The sequence below is a fragment of the Ambystoma mexicanum genome, chromosome 5q (assembly GCF_040938575.1).
Source record: "Ambystoma mexicanum isolate Mex_15411 chromosome 5q, UKY_AmexF1_1, whole genome shotgun sequence".
In the NCBI taxonomy this organism is placed as follows: domain Eukaryota; kingdom Metazoa; phylum Chordata; class Amphibia; order Caudata; family Ambystomatidae; genus Ambystoma; species Ambystoma mexicanum.
The window spans coordinates 123,437,203-123,455,370 of record NC_090933.1 but is presented as its reverse complement, the minus strand read 5'-3'; positions in this window follow the sequence as shown (position 1 = coordinate 123,455,370).

Genomic DNA, 18,168 nt, shown 5'->3' with positions numbered 1-18,168 from the left:
CACATGGCAAGGTCTCTTGATCAGGAAAGGTCTGCGGAAAAAGAGGGAGTGGAAGCTCCAAGAAGATAAGCTTTGACGTGAAATATCGAAGGGGGAGTCGAGGATGCATGCGGAGGGTGGAGATGGAGGTGGGAAGCTGAAAGGCCTACAGGAAAAAAGAGCAGAACTAAAGGTGCTTAAACTGGTTGAAAGCCTGTGTAAACTAAAATATCTCAAACAGAAGTATTACGATGAAAAGGGATAAAGCAGATGCATTCCTTGCCGCGAGGCTCAGGGCACAGAGGGCAGAAAGAGGGGTTACAACACTGGAAGAGACACGGGGGACTCCTAGAACCACGCTGGTGGATATAGCAGAAGGCTTCGCAAATTATTACGAGGGCTTATACAAGACAGAATCCCCTGAAGCAGCAAGAGGGGCAGAGGCATACCTTAGGGGAATGTACATGGTGCAATTCAGGGAAAACAACTTAGAACATCTAGAGAGCACAATAACGATGGAGAGGTCTTAAATGCCATCTCCCGCCTCCCAAATGGCAAAGCCCCAGGTGAAGATGGCTATACCTCAGCGTTCTACAAGAGGTTCTCAGGCGCCCTCCTAGGCCACACAGTGAAGGTATATAATAATATAGTGGAGACAGGAACAACCCTTGCAACCTTCAGCAAGGCTCTTATAACTAATACCCAAGGCAGGGAGGGACCCAGCACACTGCCCTTCGTATAGCCCCATTTACCTGCTAAACGTAGACAAAAAGATCTTTACACGTGTCCTTGCCACTCCCCTAGAAGGGAAAATGCTGCGCCTGGTGCACCCAGACGAGGTTGGGTTTATAGCTGGTAAACAGGGCGCTGATGCAATACAAAAGAAACTGAATCTCATGGTACATGTCGCCAGGGACCCGAGGGACTGTGCGCTCCTGAGCCTCGTTGCCAAAAAGGCGTTTGATCAAGTTGAATGGGGATTCCTGACTGCAGTACTTAGAAATGTGGGTTTTGGGGAGAGAATGCAGCGGACTATAAGGGCCATATATGCAGAGCCCACGGCACAAGTGGTGGTAAATGGGAAAAAATCCAGGGTTATTAGACTTGAAAGCGGCACTAGACAGGGTTGCCCGCTGTCCCCCTTGCTATTTGCATTAATGATGGAATCACTGAACATTAAAATACGACAGGATGAGCGGATAACGGGTATAAGCGCGGGGGAAGTACAGCACAAGCTCAGCATGTATGCAGACGATGTCCTGCTTCATATCTCAAATGTGGCAGTCTCGGAATGCACTCCAGACCATAGAGGAATATGGGCAGGTGTCATGGTACAAGGTTAATGTGGGCAGGTCGGTCCTGTTTCCAATGGGTAGTAATGTACAGGGGTGTAAGGATGAGTGGAGTGGCCTCAGGATCCCGGTAGAGGACGGCAACATTAAATACTTGGGGGTACGGATACCCAGGAACCTAGGTAAATTATACATGGTCAACTTCCCCCCGTTGTTGCGAGTGCTATTGAGGGATATGGAGGAATGGTTGAGACTCACCCTATCGTGGTTGGGAAGATTAAATGCGGGTAAAATGACACTGCTCCTCCGAGTGCTGTACCTATATCAAGCACTGCCCATCGAAATGCCTGACACTGAGCTGAAACAGGGGATAAACTGATTTAAATGGCACAGGCAGAAGCCAAGGGTCTTATATATAGTGCGGCTTCAGCTAAAGGAGCAGGAAGGGGTGAGACTACCAGAAATGCAAACTTATTATAGGCAGCACAATTTAGAACACTGATCCCCACAACAGGCTGGACCGTTAGAAGCAATGGGTCCAGAATTAAAATTATTTGTGGACACCAGCCACTTTGGGAGAATGGCTCTGAGCTCCGCTGAAGACTGTCCCGAGAAAAGTGAAAACATATTGTATAATGCCCGTTGTTGTCCCTATGTAGGGTGAAAAGCGAGATGGCCAGAGTCACGAATTGGCCGTCTCCGTTGAGTCACATATGGGCCCTCGATATGAGATAATATCCCGTAGCATGCCAGATTTCAAGACTGGTTTGACGCGGGTTTGGAGAGAGTGGGTCAACTGGTAAAGGGGAAGGAATTTGTGGACATAAACGAACTGGAAGTATGCCTGGGATGGGATCAATATCAGTATTGAAGTACCTGCAGCTCAAGGGGGTATTAATGTCTCAGAAATGGAAGGGGGCCCTGCAGCAGAATCTGACAGACACAGACAAGGTGTTGAGCAACGTGGTGGTGACGAGGGGGTTCATTTCAAAATTGTATCGGCCACTGCTAGCAGCACAGGCAGAGGGATGTTGACATATATAAGAAATGGTGGGAGAAAGATATGGGTGTGGACTTGGACTGCGATCAATGGAATAGAATGTGTGTAAATGCTCATAGGACATCAATGGCATACCAGTACAATCTCCACGGCATTAAACTATTGTATAGGTGGCTGTAGGGCCTGGAACGATTGTCTGAAGTCCATGCTGGAACAGACCCCAGATGCTGGAGAGGCTGGGGCCAGAGGGCTCATTACTGGCACATGTGGTGGGGGTGCAGCGAGGTGCAGAGATTCTGGAAAGAGGTCCTGGGATGGATAAAGGCCCCAGATTGAGTGGAAGGAAGTCTAGAACCTGTGCTGATGGGATGGAGGTCATAGAGGGGGAATGGAGGAGGCTGCCCCACATGGCACACTTTCTGCTACTGGCTTTAAGGGCTTGCGTGGCAGCTGGGTGGAAAAGAGAGGCCCTCCCGAGGGAGCTACAATGGGCCTTGAAGGCACAAGAGACATACACGATGGAACAGTTGACAGGGAAACGTCACGACCGCACCCCGTCAAGGGAGTTAGAATGGTCAGCATTCCTAGACAAATATGGTCAGCGGAAGGCACCGTCAGTGGAATAGGAGGAGTCCAAGGGATGTGAAAAAAAGGGCGAAACGCCCCATGGGTGGAGAATGAAGGCACAAAAGGTGTTTCTGACTATCAAATAAGCAGTGAAACCCAACCTCAGTGACAACAGGGTGGTGGCAGCGGAACATGTTGGTTCCTAGACCAGTCTCAAGATCTGTGTGTAAAGTCTACTCCCACTGCACGGAGGTGATAAATGGACACAGGAGCAGGTCACATCGAACTCATGAGACACACTGGTTAGCCAGCTCAGGGAATGGGGACCGGGGGGTTCAATGTTGGTTGGGAGGGATAAAAATGATTTAAAACTAAATGGTTGCAGTGCTTTATTGTGAACATATTTTGACTTCCTTTTTGATATGGTAATGCTGCAACTGTCAATAAAGCTAAATTTAAAAAATAAAAGCTGCAGAATGGACCAAATCGTGGTCTCTTGACACGTAAGTCAAGGATGGAAATAGAGTTTGAACTTGGAGTTCCAGACACGATTGTGAGTGCCCTCAGTCTTGTGCATTGATAGGACAAGAATACTCTGCAAGATCAAGTGCAAAGACAATTTCATGGCAGAAGGCATGGGTGATGAGAGATGTTGGGCTAATTGGGTGGTGAGGTAGCTTCATGTACTATCTCCCTGCACCCGGGTCTTGGCTGATGTGCTTCTAAATGAACCAAATGTTCCAGACATGACATAAGCGTGCCAACTAATTGTTTTAGTCTGTATATAACGAAGGACCTTATAGCTTAGAAGACCAATAAAACGGTGTGTAACTATTTTTTCTTAAATGACATGTTTGAAGAGGTAGGCATAAGTTGTCAACCTGATAAAGGACTGCCAATAACAATCCTAGCTCCTAAATGATTGTATATCTAGATGTTTCCCATTCCATTCCCAACCCTTGATAGGTTTTTCACTGTTGCCACATAGTGTGACTCCACTCTGATGCATAATGAAGTATATGAAGTGTAATTTTTGTGGAAATAATTGGGAGACTGAGCGTACGTTCGATGATGTTAGTTGTAACCTCCCTGTTTTAGATAATTGTTAATAAAACAGTACTTGCCATCTTCTAGAGTTTGTCCAGTTATTTGGACTCAGAAGTTTTCTGGTGTAATCCCATCCATTAACAAATGCACATTCCAAGGTCCATAAACCCATGTGGTATCAGTGCAGATGGTTTCAGATCTAAACTAGTTTGACTTCAGAGTTTCGGACGATCGGGCATCCTATGCCATTAGCTGGAAGATCGTGGCGTTTCCTGTGGAGAGCGGCCGAAAGAAATAAACTTGCAAGAAGAATCGAGACGGTGGAAAGGTCCCTCTTTGAAGAAATCGCTGCTCAGTTTCCACGGGCGCTCCGCAGACAGAAGGCAAAGTGGTCGGATTAGAGGAGGAGTCGATACCAAAGGCCTCAAGTTGAATAACGGATGTAAGTAGACTAAGGGAAATGGCAATATAAAGGGGCAGGATTGTGATTTTCTGGGTAATGGGATATTTTGTGGAGATAAAGGAACGCCTAAGTAATCCTATTTCAAGGGAGATAGAAGAAGATGTCTCAAATTCCAGTCGTAATATTAAGAGAGAGAATACGCACAGTCAGGACTGTGTAAATTGACATCTTCAACCCTGTACAGGGTAATATAATTGGAGGCGAGGAGAAAATATATCTTACTATAAATGACTATAGGGAAAAGGGAAGGTGATCACAAAAGCTATTAATATGTACTGTGTTATTATTTTAAGTATTATTTTATGCATGAAGTCTCGAGAGGTAATAAGCTGTGAAGGTTGGAAGTGGCATTGTTTTGAGTTAAAGTGCAGTAAACGATTGGTGCCAATCAGAAGGCAGATAAGTTTTTGAAGCAAAAGAGGATTGAGCAGCGATCGATGGTTCTTGCTCATATTTATTGTTTTGAGATTGTTCCCTCCTTGCTAGAGAAAGGAGAGCACAAGACCACAATATATTCGATGGTCCCAGATTAATAAGGATACATTAAAATGCAAGCTCCCTAGTTTGACTTCGGGGGCTGGGAAATGGATACACAAATTAGAGAAAATGAAAGGGGGAACCACGCTGGTTATAGGAGACATAAAAGGTCTCCTGACAGCTATTTTTGGAGAGAGAGCTAATGACATTTGGAGATGAGCGGGATATTCAAGTGTGACAGCACTAAACACAGTGCATGATGGAGCGTCATTTAAAAATTGAAGGGCAGATGTTTGGAGGGCTTTCAGGGTGCAGTGTCCTGATACATCAGATATGGGTGCAATTATGACACGTAAAATGAAAGAAGATGAGGACCCTATTGCTTATATTAAGGATATTCAAGAGAGATGGCAGCTTGAAATCCGTGAACTGTGGGAGAAAAAACGGTGGCGTTATGTTATCATATTTTGTGTCAGGGATTACCACTTCAAATACGTGAACCGTGGGAAAAACTGTGGCGTTATTTTATCATATTTTGTGTCAGGGATTGCCAGAACAAGTAAAGGGACAAATGAAAAAACAGGTAGGGATGGAATCTTAGCCATGGGCTGAGATACAATTAACTATTGTGCAACTTTTTCAGTTATTACAAGAGAAGAACAAAAAGAGAGATGATATCAGGATGTTTGAGAAAGCTAAATTAGTCCAGAAAAAATTGTCAACATTTGCTATGGAAGGGGCAGTATTGACAATCTTAGAAGGGGTAGTAATGCAAGATATAATGGGCCTCATCACTACTTGGGCGGTAACGGTAACGCTATTAGCGCAGGCGGTATTAGCCCTACCGCCGAACTCCCCGGCGCTAATAGCGCCGGATCACGAGTTCGGCGGTAATGTAAGTCCCCATTCCCCACTGAGCCCATTCGGGAATGCCCCATTCCCCATTGGGCTCAATGGGGAATCTTCGCGCTAATACCGCCGGCGGATTTCCCGCTGGCGGTAATACCGCAAATTTTCGGTGGATTTCCCCCCAGCTCAGAGCTGGGGCGAAATCCGCCGAAGCCCTGATTCGGCGGACACTTAAATCCGGCGGTAATAGCGCTACCGCCGGATTTAAGGGTTACCGCCGAAGTCGTGATGAGGCCCAATGTGTGCATCGCAGGTGAATAATATACACCCACTGGATCAAAGTGGGTATGAGTTTTGGCCATGAGGTAGAGGTGTAGACTTCAGAGGAAGAGGAGGTGGGTTTCAGAGCACGCAAGGTGGATTTCAAAATGCCCAGAGTGGAAGTCAGATTATTCCGGGAGGATATAATGGTGGTTTTGCCAGAGGGCCCCCACCAGTATGTTGGAATGGTGGGATGACAGGGCATATTGCTTGAGTATGCAGAAGCAGAGGAAACGTGCAACAAAATGGACAACCTTTAAGAGGGGTGATAGCTTATCCACCATCATACAGTACACAAGCATGAGAGGGCTTTGCCCAGGATCACACATCCTATCAGACACAAGCGCTGCAAGCACAGCAGATGCAACAACAGCGGTCAGTGCAAATGCACCCACCACAAAGGCAATTGCAACAAGCACCTATGCAAACACAACAGAATGTGAACATAGGGCAAATACTGACATCTAGGTTAGAAGGGAACACTTTTATGGGGACAGAGATTACTTTATTCACTCAATAGGACAGCTCACAGGGTGACTTGATGTGTTCTGTACTATCAGTAACACCAGACCCCCAAGAGGAACCCAGGGTTGATGTGACGATAGGAGGCAAATCCTTTCCTTTTCTTGTAGACACTGGAGTGACCCCCTCATGTATAAGGGAGGGAAAATATCCAATGTCAGGTATTGCAATGAATGCTGAAGGATTCTCTGGAGCTGCAAATTTAGTTCCGTTTACTGATAAATTACTAAATTTGTGACAAACGCCAGTTAACATTTTGGGAAGAGATTTAATGACGAAACCTAACATGACGATTTCTATCACTGATCAAAGAATATTGTGCTCCGCTCCAGAAATACACTATTAAAATGTAGGATAGATTATACTGGCATTTACAGGGTAAGTGGCTCTATAAGGAGTTCCAGTGGATCGGTAAATCTTCATGTATGGGGTGAGCATTTTATTAACATGGCTACCTCGAATAGTAGAGAAGATTGTGAGGAGATGATGAGTTCTTATTCAGAACACAAGTACCTATGGATGAGGAAGAAGGGCAGACTATTCCTATAGAATTGGAAGCAGCTATAGTACGAGGAGAAATAGCAATGCTTGAAGGTGTCGATAACAAAGGCAGAGCATGGAGGACAGTGATAGCTCTTGAGGAGGGATAGAGTTTGACTGACATAACAGATGAAGATATGTTCAGAGAGGAACGTATAGATGATGAGGTAGTGTTTTTCATAAGGATTACATATTGAGAAAAGGGAAATCCCACAGTGAATGACGCTAATGCAGCAAGGACCAGCGTTCTTTCAAAAAGACCTAGAAAAGGTGCTAAGTATCCTTTGGAATACGGCCCCATATGATGTAGGCCTATTAAAGGGAATCAGAGAGGGTAAACTAAAACTCAAGCCAGGACCAATTGCACCATGAGCAAAGTAGTACCTTATGTCTCAAGAAGCTGCTGAAGGCATATTTAAGACTATTTCAGCGCTGATGAATCAGGAAATCCTAGTGCTATCGGAATCCCTTTGCAATAATGTGGTGTATCCGATTAAAACATTGGTATTGTGGAAAATGTATCCAGGACTTGTGCCATCTTAATCAGATTGTAGAAGCTGAGTTTCCATTAGTTCCTAATTCTGCAATATTTTGTAGCATCCCAGTTGAAGCTAAGTATTTCACGGTGATCGATTTTACAAATGCATTATTCTCAATCCAGTTGCACAAAGACTCACAAGACCTTATTTCCTTTACATTCAGACACAAGAGACTAAAACATATTTGATTGCCTCAAGGGTATTGTGAGTTCCCGTTGATTTTTAATAGAGTCCTACAGATGGATCTAGGCAACATTGAACTCAAGAGTGCTGTAATTCAGTACGTAGATGACATACTAATCTGCAGTGAAACATAGGATGAATATAGACAAGACTCTGTCCAGTTACTGACTATATTGCCAGACAAGGGATACAAGGTAGACAAGGAGAAATTACATTATTATCAGGAAGAGGTGTTGTACATAGGCCAGTTAATTTGTACAGCTCTAGTATTAGAGATTCCCAACTAAAGGGATGAATTATATTTATTTTCACACACCATTGGGTCAGTAATGACAGCAGTACTCACACAAAGAACAACTCTAGGGTATTAACCTTTGGCGTACTACAGTGGAATTCGAGATCCAGTTATGAGAGGATATTTTCCATGCATACAATCTTTGGCTGCTGCCGCATTTGCAATTAAAAAGTCCACAAGTATTACCATTGACTGTTCCATGACTCTCTACGTGGAGCACACCTTATTTGCCATTTTGGAGAAATCCAAGTGTACATTTACATCACAAAGAGCATCTGCATATGAGGTGATGATCTCTAATCCACCAATTAAGATAGTGAGGTGTAACGTAGTGAACCCAGCCTATAGGCGTCATTTTTCATGGTACACCATTTTGTCCCCATTCATTTGGCTGGGGCACCTTTTCTTCAGATGTCATGTCCCCGCCAACATTTTCAGCAAAGTTACTCCACTGACCCAGCCACATTTGTAGCTAAACCCGTAGAAGAAGGTGATCATGTGCATGACTGTCCAAATTATGTCAAATTCTATGATGATATACCCTGTGTGAAAGAAAATGCTCTACCGAGAGGGGAATTTCTCTTTATTGATGGTTCTTCTAACATTGACCAAAGTAGTGATGAGAGGCATTCAGGTTCCACGATTGTAAGACACAGATTAAATGGTGAATTTGAGGTAGTGGCGAGTGCAAGATTGCCGTCCCAGTTTTCAGCACAGGCAGTAGAATTGGTGGTGCTTATTGTTGCGCTCGAAAAAAAAACAAGAGCAGGAAGTGATGATGTACAGTGACTCTGCACGTGTGACATCATCCGTACATGCAGGGCTGTCACACTGGAAAAGGAGGGGTTATTTCCACACAGACGGCACTCCCGTGCAACAAGTGTCTTTATTGGATAGGCTCATTAAGGCACTACAACTCTCAGTAGCCATAGCAGTCGTAAAACACGCAGTGCATACTGAACACACCGACTTTATCTCGTGTGAAAACAAAGCCACAGATTTGGAAGCCAAAAGGGTTGCCTATTCTTCAGAAATGTCAAGTAAGTTTTGATACTGAGAATGTCAAGGAAATGGAGAATAGAAGAATGCTAGTATGGGAAGGGTTTAATATGCTGTCAATTATGCAACTAATAGAGATTCTGGATAGAAGAGCAGGAGCTATGGAAATGTAGGGGGTGTTCTTTATTGCCCACGGACGCATTATGGAGACAAGAGAGCACCGGAAAGCCAGTGATGCCAGCAGCATTGTTGAAAGTCGCACACAAGCAGTTGCATTACCCCGCGCATATAACCTGAGAAAGTCTTGCTGCCACTATTACAGAAGACTGGTTTATTTCCAATCTATTGGAACACATTGCACAGTTCATTGTGAAGTGCATTATGTGTCAGAGGTTTACAGCTGGGCATACACTGAGACTATCAGAGGAGTAATACCTCATCTGAATGGTCCATTTAAACATTTGCATATCAATTACGTTGATATGCTGCAGACATCTAATGGAGACAGGTTATCTATTAGTGGTGGTGTTTCCCTTCTCAAGGTGGCTCAAAACTGGTCCCTGTATACACCCTGATGGCACTTGTGCAGCAAAGCTTTTAGTGCGAAAGGTATTTCTGAGATGGGGTGTGTGCGAAGTACTGAAGTCTGATAATGGGCCACATTTTCTCAATGAGATATTTGAACAAATAGGACCTCTATTGCGTATAACACATACATTTTCTTCTGCTTATCATCCACAAGCAAACAGAATATGTCAGAGACTCAACAGTCTCCTAAGAGAGAGGATAGCCAAGATGAGATCAACTTTGAAAAAGGGATGACTATACACTGCCTAGCCGTAGCCTTATATGCCCTTCAAAATCAGCCAGGCTCAGATCATCATCTTACACCTTACGAGTTGGTGACAGGGCATTGCATGAGGACACCTCTTATGCCCCCTTCTAGAGTCAGGAGTGATGCCCAGAGTGTAGCGCAGACTCTACGTCATGTAATGCACGATTATTTGAAATGTATGACTACCAGTGTTTCTCTCATTGCAGATCAAGTCAAGCGTCGGAGGGAGGGGTCAAGGAGCACAGAAGAGGATGGCCAAGTAATCAATCTAAGTGAATTATTGCCACCACCAAAGTTGTATGTTGGAGGCCAAATCCTTATAAAGAACTTCACCCATAGATGGCACAAAACGAGATTTACTGGTCCTTTCTGTGGAGAAGAGGTTTCCCCATCTGCACTTGGGGTATTTGGAAGAAGAACTTGGTTCCAGTTAGGAGATGTAAAAATCTACAAAGGCGAGACTCTCCCTCCAGCACCTGTTGACCAAGAAGCAAGACTAGAAGAAGAATTTCCACCTGTGCAGACTCGATTGATGACCAAGAAGGACGATAAAACAGAGTGTGGTTAGCACACATTTCTTTTGGACTGGAATTCAGTGGACACTTCCTACATTTTTTAGTAGGAAGTGCATGGACTTGCAGAAAATTCAAGAGTCTAAAAACATACTTTTTAGAAATTCTTTGAAAAAATAAAACTGAATTAGTACTATGCCTAAACGTCAGTTCCAGATTAGAAATTGGAAGAGAGATAAATACCCAGATTTGTTTTTGGGAACATATCTGTTTCAAGGATAACCTATGATACCAGTTGACAGTGACACACATCGATTTACAGTTGCTATTTTTGTGTTTATACTTCAGTCATACCCTGCTCTTTTTAGGAGAGACTTTAATATTGACACCTTTCTTTATGACCCAAAATATGGTCTTGTTATAAGATAATTGAGCAGATTGTGCAACTACGAATGTAAATCAAGCACCTGTATTAAAATGATTCGTGGAGAGGAAAATGTGGTTATAGATACAGTGAAAGTTCAATGAGTATTGGTACGGCACACCAAATGTTTTCTAGGCTTCTATGCCTAATATATATATATATATATATATATATATATATATATATGCTTATGTATTTTCTTTTTCTTTCTGTATCTTACATGTCAAAGGTTTTATTATCCTAATGGTCCAATTGAAAAAACAACACCTGTGATTTTTCCTATTATGAGTACAAGTGATGCTAACTTCTTTGACCTCTATGGGCATGACAGGCAACATAAGAGGGATGCAGAAGAAGATAACCAGGGATAAATACCTATCTTGATAATTCAGCTCATCTGGGGAATAATAGGTGGTACCAACATATGAGAAAGGTGGGGGGTAGAGCATCTGATGAGAATTGCTACGTCTGCTCTCTCATCCCCAATGCCATGACTACAGTAAAAACCTTCATTTCAAAAGAGATGTCGGCACAAGATGCAAAGTGCCTCAGTCATCTAGCAGCATGTACTACTAGAGGACAGTTTCAAGGGAACTGTGCAAGCTTCCGATGGAGATCAAGACAATCATTTCCATAGCAGGATGATTATATCAAGACAAGGCAAATGGAAAAGGAGCCTGGATGGACAGACAAGATGCTTGTGAATCCTGCTGCAGGACAAGACAAGGTGATTGTTGAAGAAATTAAGAGCATGAACTGCTGTGGATGAACACATTCAAAAAGCAGGCACCCTTAGGGGAGTGATGAAGATATTGACACGCAAGAAACCCTTCTTCAAGAGAAGATACAAAGAAGCAGGAAAACCTGAAAAGGTGGTCGAGGACTCGACCAGTAGGGGGAATGTAGAGGAGCAGATGCATACATCAACAGGAGATACTGCCCCCCCTACCACCTTTGTATTGGAGACATGAGGTCATGCCTTGTCTGACACCAGCTATCGCACCAATACTGCAGCAAGTATTTGGAAGGAGATATCCATTGAGACAACCTTATCGAACGTACCTTCGAGTTGATGACAACCTACAGGAGGAACTCCATGAAGGAATATGACAAAGAGCTAGGAAAATGAACTGATGACATCATAAGAAAGTGTGCACAACATCCCGAGATACTGAATAAAGATGATGTATGGATCCTGGAGGACAAATGATGAAGTAAAGAATTGATTGAACTATCAAAGTGGAAAAGAAAATTACATGTTAACAAAGTGTTGCAGAAAACAGTAGTTCAATAAATGTACAGACGCTGAAATGTAAGGTAGATTAAGTCATCATATAGTCTATCTATGAGTAGTGAATAGAAGCAGGCGAAGCCGCCATTGTACAGAAACTAGGTATTGGTATCATGAAATAAATTAGCCAAAAACCATGAAGGGGGAATGAAAAGCTGTGTCGAAGCAGAATAGCAGGCTAGTGAAGCTGCCTGGCAGGGCTGTCTGGCCTGAAGTCAAGATCTTAGAAATTGAGGTCTGCTATCTACTCTGAAGAGAACGAGTGCGCGGTGGGTGAATCTTCTCATGTTAATGTGTAAGAAAGAACACAAAGGATGCCAAGTTTTAATTCATTTAAAGGATTTAAAAGCTGCACACTGGACCAAATAGTGGTCTCTTGTCACATGAGCCAAGGATGGAAATAGAGTTCGAACTTGGAGTTTCAGATACGATAGCGAGTGTCCTCACTCCCGTGCACTCCTGGAATGAGAATACTCTGCAAGGCCAAGTACAAAGACAATTTCATGGCAGAAGACATGGGTGATAGGAGATGTTGGGCTAATTGGGTGGTGAGGTAGCTTCATGTCCTATCTCCCTGCACCTGGGTCTTGGTTTACCTGCTGCTAAATGAACCGAATGTTCCAGACATTGCACAAGTGTGGCGACCAATTGTATTAGTCCATATAACGAAGGACCTTATAGAAGACCAATGAAACACAGTGTAATTATTTTTTCTTAAGTGACATACTTGAAGAGGTGGGCATAAGTTGTCCAGTTGATAAAGGACAGCCAATAACAATCCTAGCTCCTATATGATTGTATATCTAGTTGTTTCCCTTTACCAATACCAGCCCTTGATAGGTTTTTCACTATTGCCACATAGTATGATGCCAATCTGATGCATAATGAAGTATATGAAGTGCATTTTTTGTGGAAATCATTGAGAGACTGAGCGTAAGTCCGATGATGTTTGTTGTAACCTCCCTGTTTTAGTTAATTGTTAATAAAACAGTACTTGCCATCTTCTTGAGGTTGTCTGGTTATTTGGACTCAGAATTATTCTGGTGTATTCCCATCCATTAATAAATGCACTTTCCAAGGGCCATAAGCCCACATGGTAGCAGTGCGGATGGTTTCAGATCTAAACTAGTTTGACTTCAGAGTTTCGGGAATCCTTATCCATTAGCTGGAAGATCGTGGAGTTTCCTATGCAGAGCGGCCGATAGAAATAAACTTGCATGAGACGTTCCAAGGGCAATAAGCTCACTGCGCTTTGCCTTTTATGAAAGGTGTCATATTATGACCCTGCCAGGGTGTCACCAGTGTCATGAACCGCCGTCTGTGTCCCTTCTGGACTTCGTGGTCCCTGACACATACGGGATTGAACATGGCCGCTTGATGCGGAACGCTGCTTACCAGTATTTGCATTACACGCTCTATGTTCTACAAAACAGACACGCCCCCTGCGGCGCTGCGCGTCTCAACGCTACTGCTCTCCGTAGCTGGACATGTGCTGCCGGAGTTCGCTCGGTGCTATTTTCCTGATCTCTATTCCTGGTTCCTTGATTCCTCCTCCTTTTCCTTTCATCCCTCAACTTACCCAAACTTTCCTGGATTTTCGCCCGCGCTCGAGCCACGGGTCTGTGCCTCCGCTCGCGGACATTGTTCCTTCCTGGTTCCGTCCTGGACAATCTGAACGAAGCACGCTTGAATCCGAAGACCCGTGCGCGGGCTTATACAAATCCCGGACGGTGCGGAAGAAGTCACGAAAGAAGGTTGCAAGTAAACAGGAAAGACAGGTGAGAAGGGGAGAGACTTGTGACAACCAGACATTAGTCTGTGTAAAGAAAGGGGAGGTTTGGGTAGTAGGTGATAGGAAAGATAAATTAGACAACAGAGCGAGCAAAATCAAAACTGGGACGTGTGAGAGGGGGATATGTTTGTCGAAGCAGGGATGCATGTTTCTTAAATGTGGTAGGTTATTAGTAAGCATGATTGCAGGTTTCGGGAGAGTACAGCTTGGTTTACAGCAGATTTTTATTGTAATGCCAATTTGGAGTTTCGGTGTTGAGTGGTTGCGTGATGTACTTGAGATGAGAAGAATTTCTTGTTTCGGGGGTGGGGTGTTTTACTGCCTATTTCGTTTTTTCCTCAGCAGTGGTTGCAGATGATAGAGCCATGTTGCTTCTATCCCATTATGCTATTTCTCGTGGAAAAATGGTGGGCCTCTTTTGTGGGAAAATGGTCCTATTCACTTCAACAATTGATACTGGTATGTTGATGAACATATTTTGTGGTGGGTGTCATAATAGGCCGATTGTTCCCTCAGGACATGTTTGTTTATATATAACTCCCAATTCCTGGGTGGGGACTGGACATGTGTATGCTCTGTTCCCTTCCTGGTGACCTTTCAGCAAACAGTGGCCAGTTTGGGGGAGCCCTGTGACATTTCGAATGGAGAAGTTGTTCTTGAGTTTTGTATACACATTTTTAAAAAAAGATACGTGGCTAGTAGTGGTTCAGTTCTTTCGTCGTGATCAAAGCTCCTGGGATTTCTGGCCAGGATGGCGTGGCCCTGCCTTTAGGTGCCACTTTCTTAACTAAAGGGCTAAGTGCTCGCCTTTGAGAGGTGGAAGCCTGCACTTTGAAAGCTCCATTCCCAATAGCGCTAATTTAGACCTTCATTCAAGGCGGATTATGAGACTATTACATCAGCCCTTACAAGCCATTGGAGTCGGGCATGACGCGCTCCATAAAAAATTTATATTAATTTCCCAGGGAGCATCTTTCCAAACTGAGACACTTCATGAAGAGTTCATAGGCCATCACTTCTGATGATTCCAAAGATATCTTCTGGACTCCTGGGATATGGTAGTTTGGTAAGATCATTGTGAATTTAAGATACATGTACATTTTGTTTAGGAACATTCTATTAATTGCCTATTTAGGGTAAATACAACAAGGATATTAGTTCTGACATCTGACCAGAGCAATATGAAAAATATGAGAAGGAGATTGGACAATAAGAATGTCTACAAAAATTAGAGTCATTTCAGAAAGGGAAAATGATGGGATTACACTGTGAAGAAGTATGACAATTTAGAACAATCTTAGAGTGTGTGTAAAGTAAGCACCTTTTGGAATATGCAGTCAATAATGTATTTTAGTGCCCTTTTTAGAGCACTTTGTTTGTCAGGGCTAATCAGGATGCAGGAATTTGGGGCACAATTAACCGGTAGTTACCCAGAATCTTCTCTTTCCTGTGGATGGCCGTTCCAGGCATTCCTTCCTCTGCCACCCTACCGCCCCTCATCTTGACCTGCAGTGCCACCCAGTCTTCCCCTGCCTGCTTCTATGCGAACAGTCCTCGCCTCCACTCAATGACGTCATGTCTGTGAGAGCCTCGTCTGCGGCATCGAGCCCTCAATGCCACAAGTATATTTTTGGGACCAAGCATAGGTAATTTAATTTATTTTGAAATTATTATGGGGACTTGTTTTAATGAATTTTAATGTCTTTCTTTCCTTCTTCTTTTTTTTCTTTTAAGATTATATGTATATTAATAGCGGTGATCACAAGGATTGTGTTATGAAATAGAGTGTAACAAGTTTCAATGTAAACTGAAAACACTTATAATAAATAAAAAATATATATTTTATGGAAACTTTCAAATAGAGATTACATGATAATGATGGTGGAAACGTTATTGCAAGGCAAATCTCCATGCTCATGAAAACAATTACATTCTACATGAAGCAACTGCAGTATTTAATGACTATGCCAATGCTTGTTTTATTAGGGGAAAATATTTCTTTCACTCGTTACACCTTGGACCCAGAGACGACCCGACACTATACAGTTAATCAAGAATGATAACAGTATGTGCCCACGGGTAAACAAGTTCCAAAAGGCGAGTACCCAAGGAGTATGTTGCTTAAATCATTTGATCATTCCAAAAGAAAGAATAGTAGCAATCAATTCTGACAATGAAATAAACAATTTTTATGGCTTATTACAGCTTTTTTTCAAGGTCTGTTAGTGGTGATTATGAATAGAAATTGCTGAAATGAATGCCTTGATAAATTATTAAGAAAAAAGGAACTCTTGTATGGTTCATTTATAATGCGCTTAATACCAGCGAATGGGTTCCAAGCACCGGGTCGGGATTTGAACCTGTGTTGACCCTTGTTGTCTTGCTTCAATGCGTTGACCCTGCACTATCATTCCTCCTTATTAAGTATTTAGTTCGAGCAAGTGCAGCAATAGTGGAAACAAAGGGGTTAGATTCTGAAAGAATTCCTGTGGAGCAAATAAGGAGATGTGCTTAGCATCTCAGATTTGCTTCTGTGATCCTATACCTAACTGAAAGTGGACCAAATCTGAAGCTGCCTGATGCATCTGTGAGATGCTTAAGTTTAAATGAGGTTGATAATGATTTGCCCAATTGCATCACGGAGATGCCCCACGCAGCTTCTGAATGGCACTACTTGTAGTCTTTGTGAATCAGGTCTGAGGCACTGGGAGCAAATCTGAGATTCCCAGAGCCTCTCCTTACTTGCTTCAGTGCAAATGTTTCTGGCTATTTAAGTATTTAGACTAGCATGAGTGAAATTGAGTAAAAACAGGTGTGTGATTTTTTTTGTACAGTAGGATTTTATAAATGTTGTCCATAGTTTCAGCACAGTAACTGGTTATGTAAAAGGCTTCTTCAGGACAACTTGATCAGCATTTTTATATTAGAGTCATGAATACATTTGGCCTCATTACGGGTCCGGCGGTAACAGTGCCGGAAAAACCGGCAGGTAGCCGCCGGACCCGTAAACAGTTACCGCCTGGCTTGCCGTTAACACCGGGGGATTACAACCCTGGCGTTCCGGAAAGTCAGGTGCTGGTGAATTGTAATTCCCTCATTACAATAGAGTCTAATACGACTCTATGGGAATGGGGACCACGGAAACACTGGCACTGGTAACAACAGTGCCAGTGCTTCAGAGGAAAGTCTTTGGGTGGGTGCCGGTCAGCCCGGCAAGTCAGACCTGCCGGGCGGGAGGGCACCACCATACTTGTACTTTGCTGGTTTGGAAACAATGGTGCTGGTAAGGTTACCGGCATCATTGTTTCAGGACCGGCAAAGTTAGCAAGAGACCCATTGTCTGCTTCAACTGAATTGCATATATAAACAATGGAGTTGATGTCTGTAAATTAGCAAGAATGTCTATTTTATTTATTGTAATTTCATAGTGTACTAACACCACAAGTAGCAAATGGGTGCATAAAAAAACAACAAAAAAATAAGAAGACAGCTATAAATAAATATAAAACATGAATAGAATGATATTAAGAAGGCAAGAAAAATAGAAAAGCTGATTTATACACCGAAGAAAAGCAGGATCTGATTCCTGAAGACACAAAGATTTAAATGTATGGCCATTCAAGAGAAAGGAGCCAACGAAGAGGTGGAGAGACAATGAATAATGTGCGACAATGTCCAGTCAAAAGATGCCAAGTGCCTTGATGGTAGAATGGAAATTTGATTGGGGAATGCAAGATTGATTTGTTTCATTGTACTACACGTAAGATCTGCGCTTAGATGTGGCTTGCCACTTGGTTCCCCCAAGGGATTTGCGCTATGTAAATTCCAAATCAAATCAAAATCAATTCACATTAAATCAAGGGATGTCATTGTTCAAAGCAAACTGTGTACGGGGAAACATGTTTTTCAATGTGAGCTTTTAATGATTAGTACCCGGCGAGGGGGGGGTGTTTAGTGGCCTCCCAGCCAATGGGGAGGCTCAGAATGCGGGCATTACCACATGGTAATCCCGCTGCTCTGAACCTCCCGACGGCCGGCGGCCGCCATCTCCCCTCGCCGGTGAATCAGGTAAGCCTTCACACACCCCATCCACAGAATTCCCTTCCCGCCTTCCCACACTCACCTTCTTTTTTGTCCATTTCAAGAGCAGACAGGCTGGGAACGCTTCAATCCCCATCATGTATGTTCCCGATCTGCGACAGGCTATCATGGAAAGGAAGAAGGGACTACATGTAGTCCCT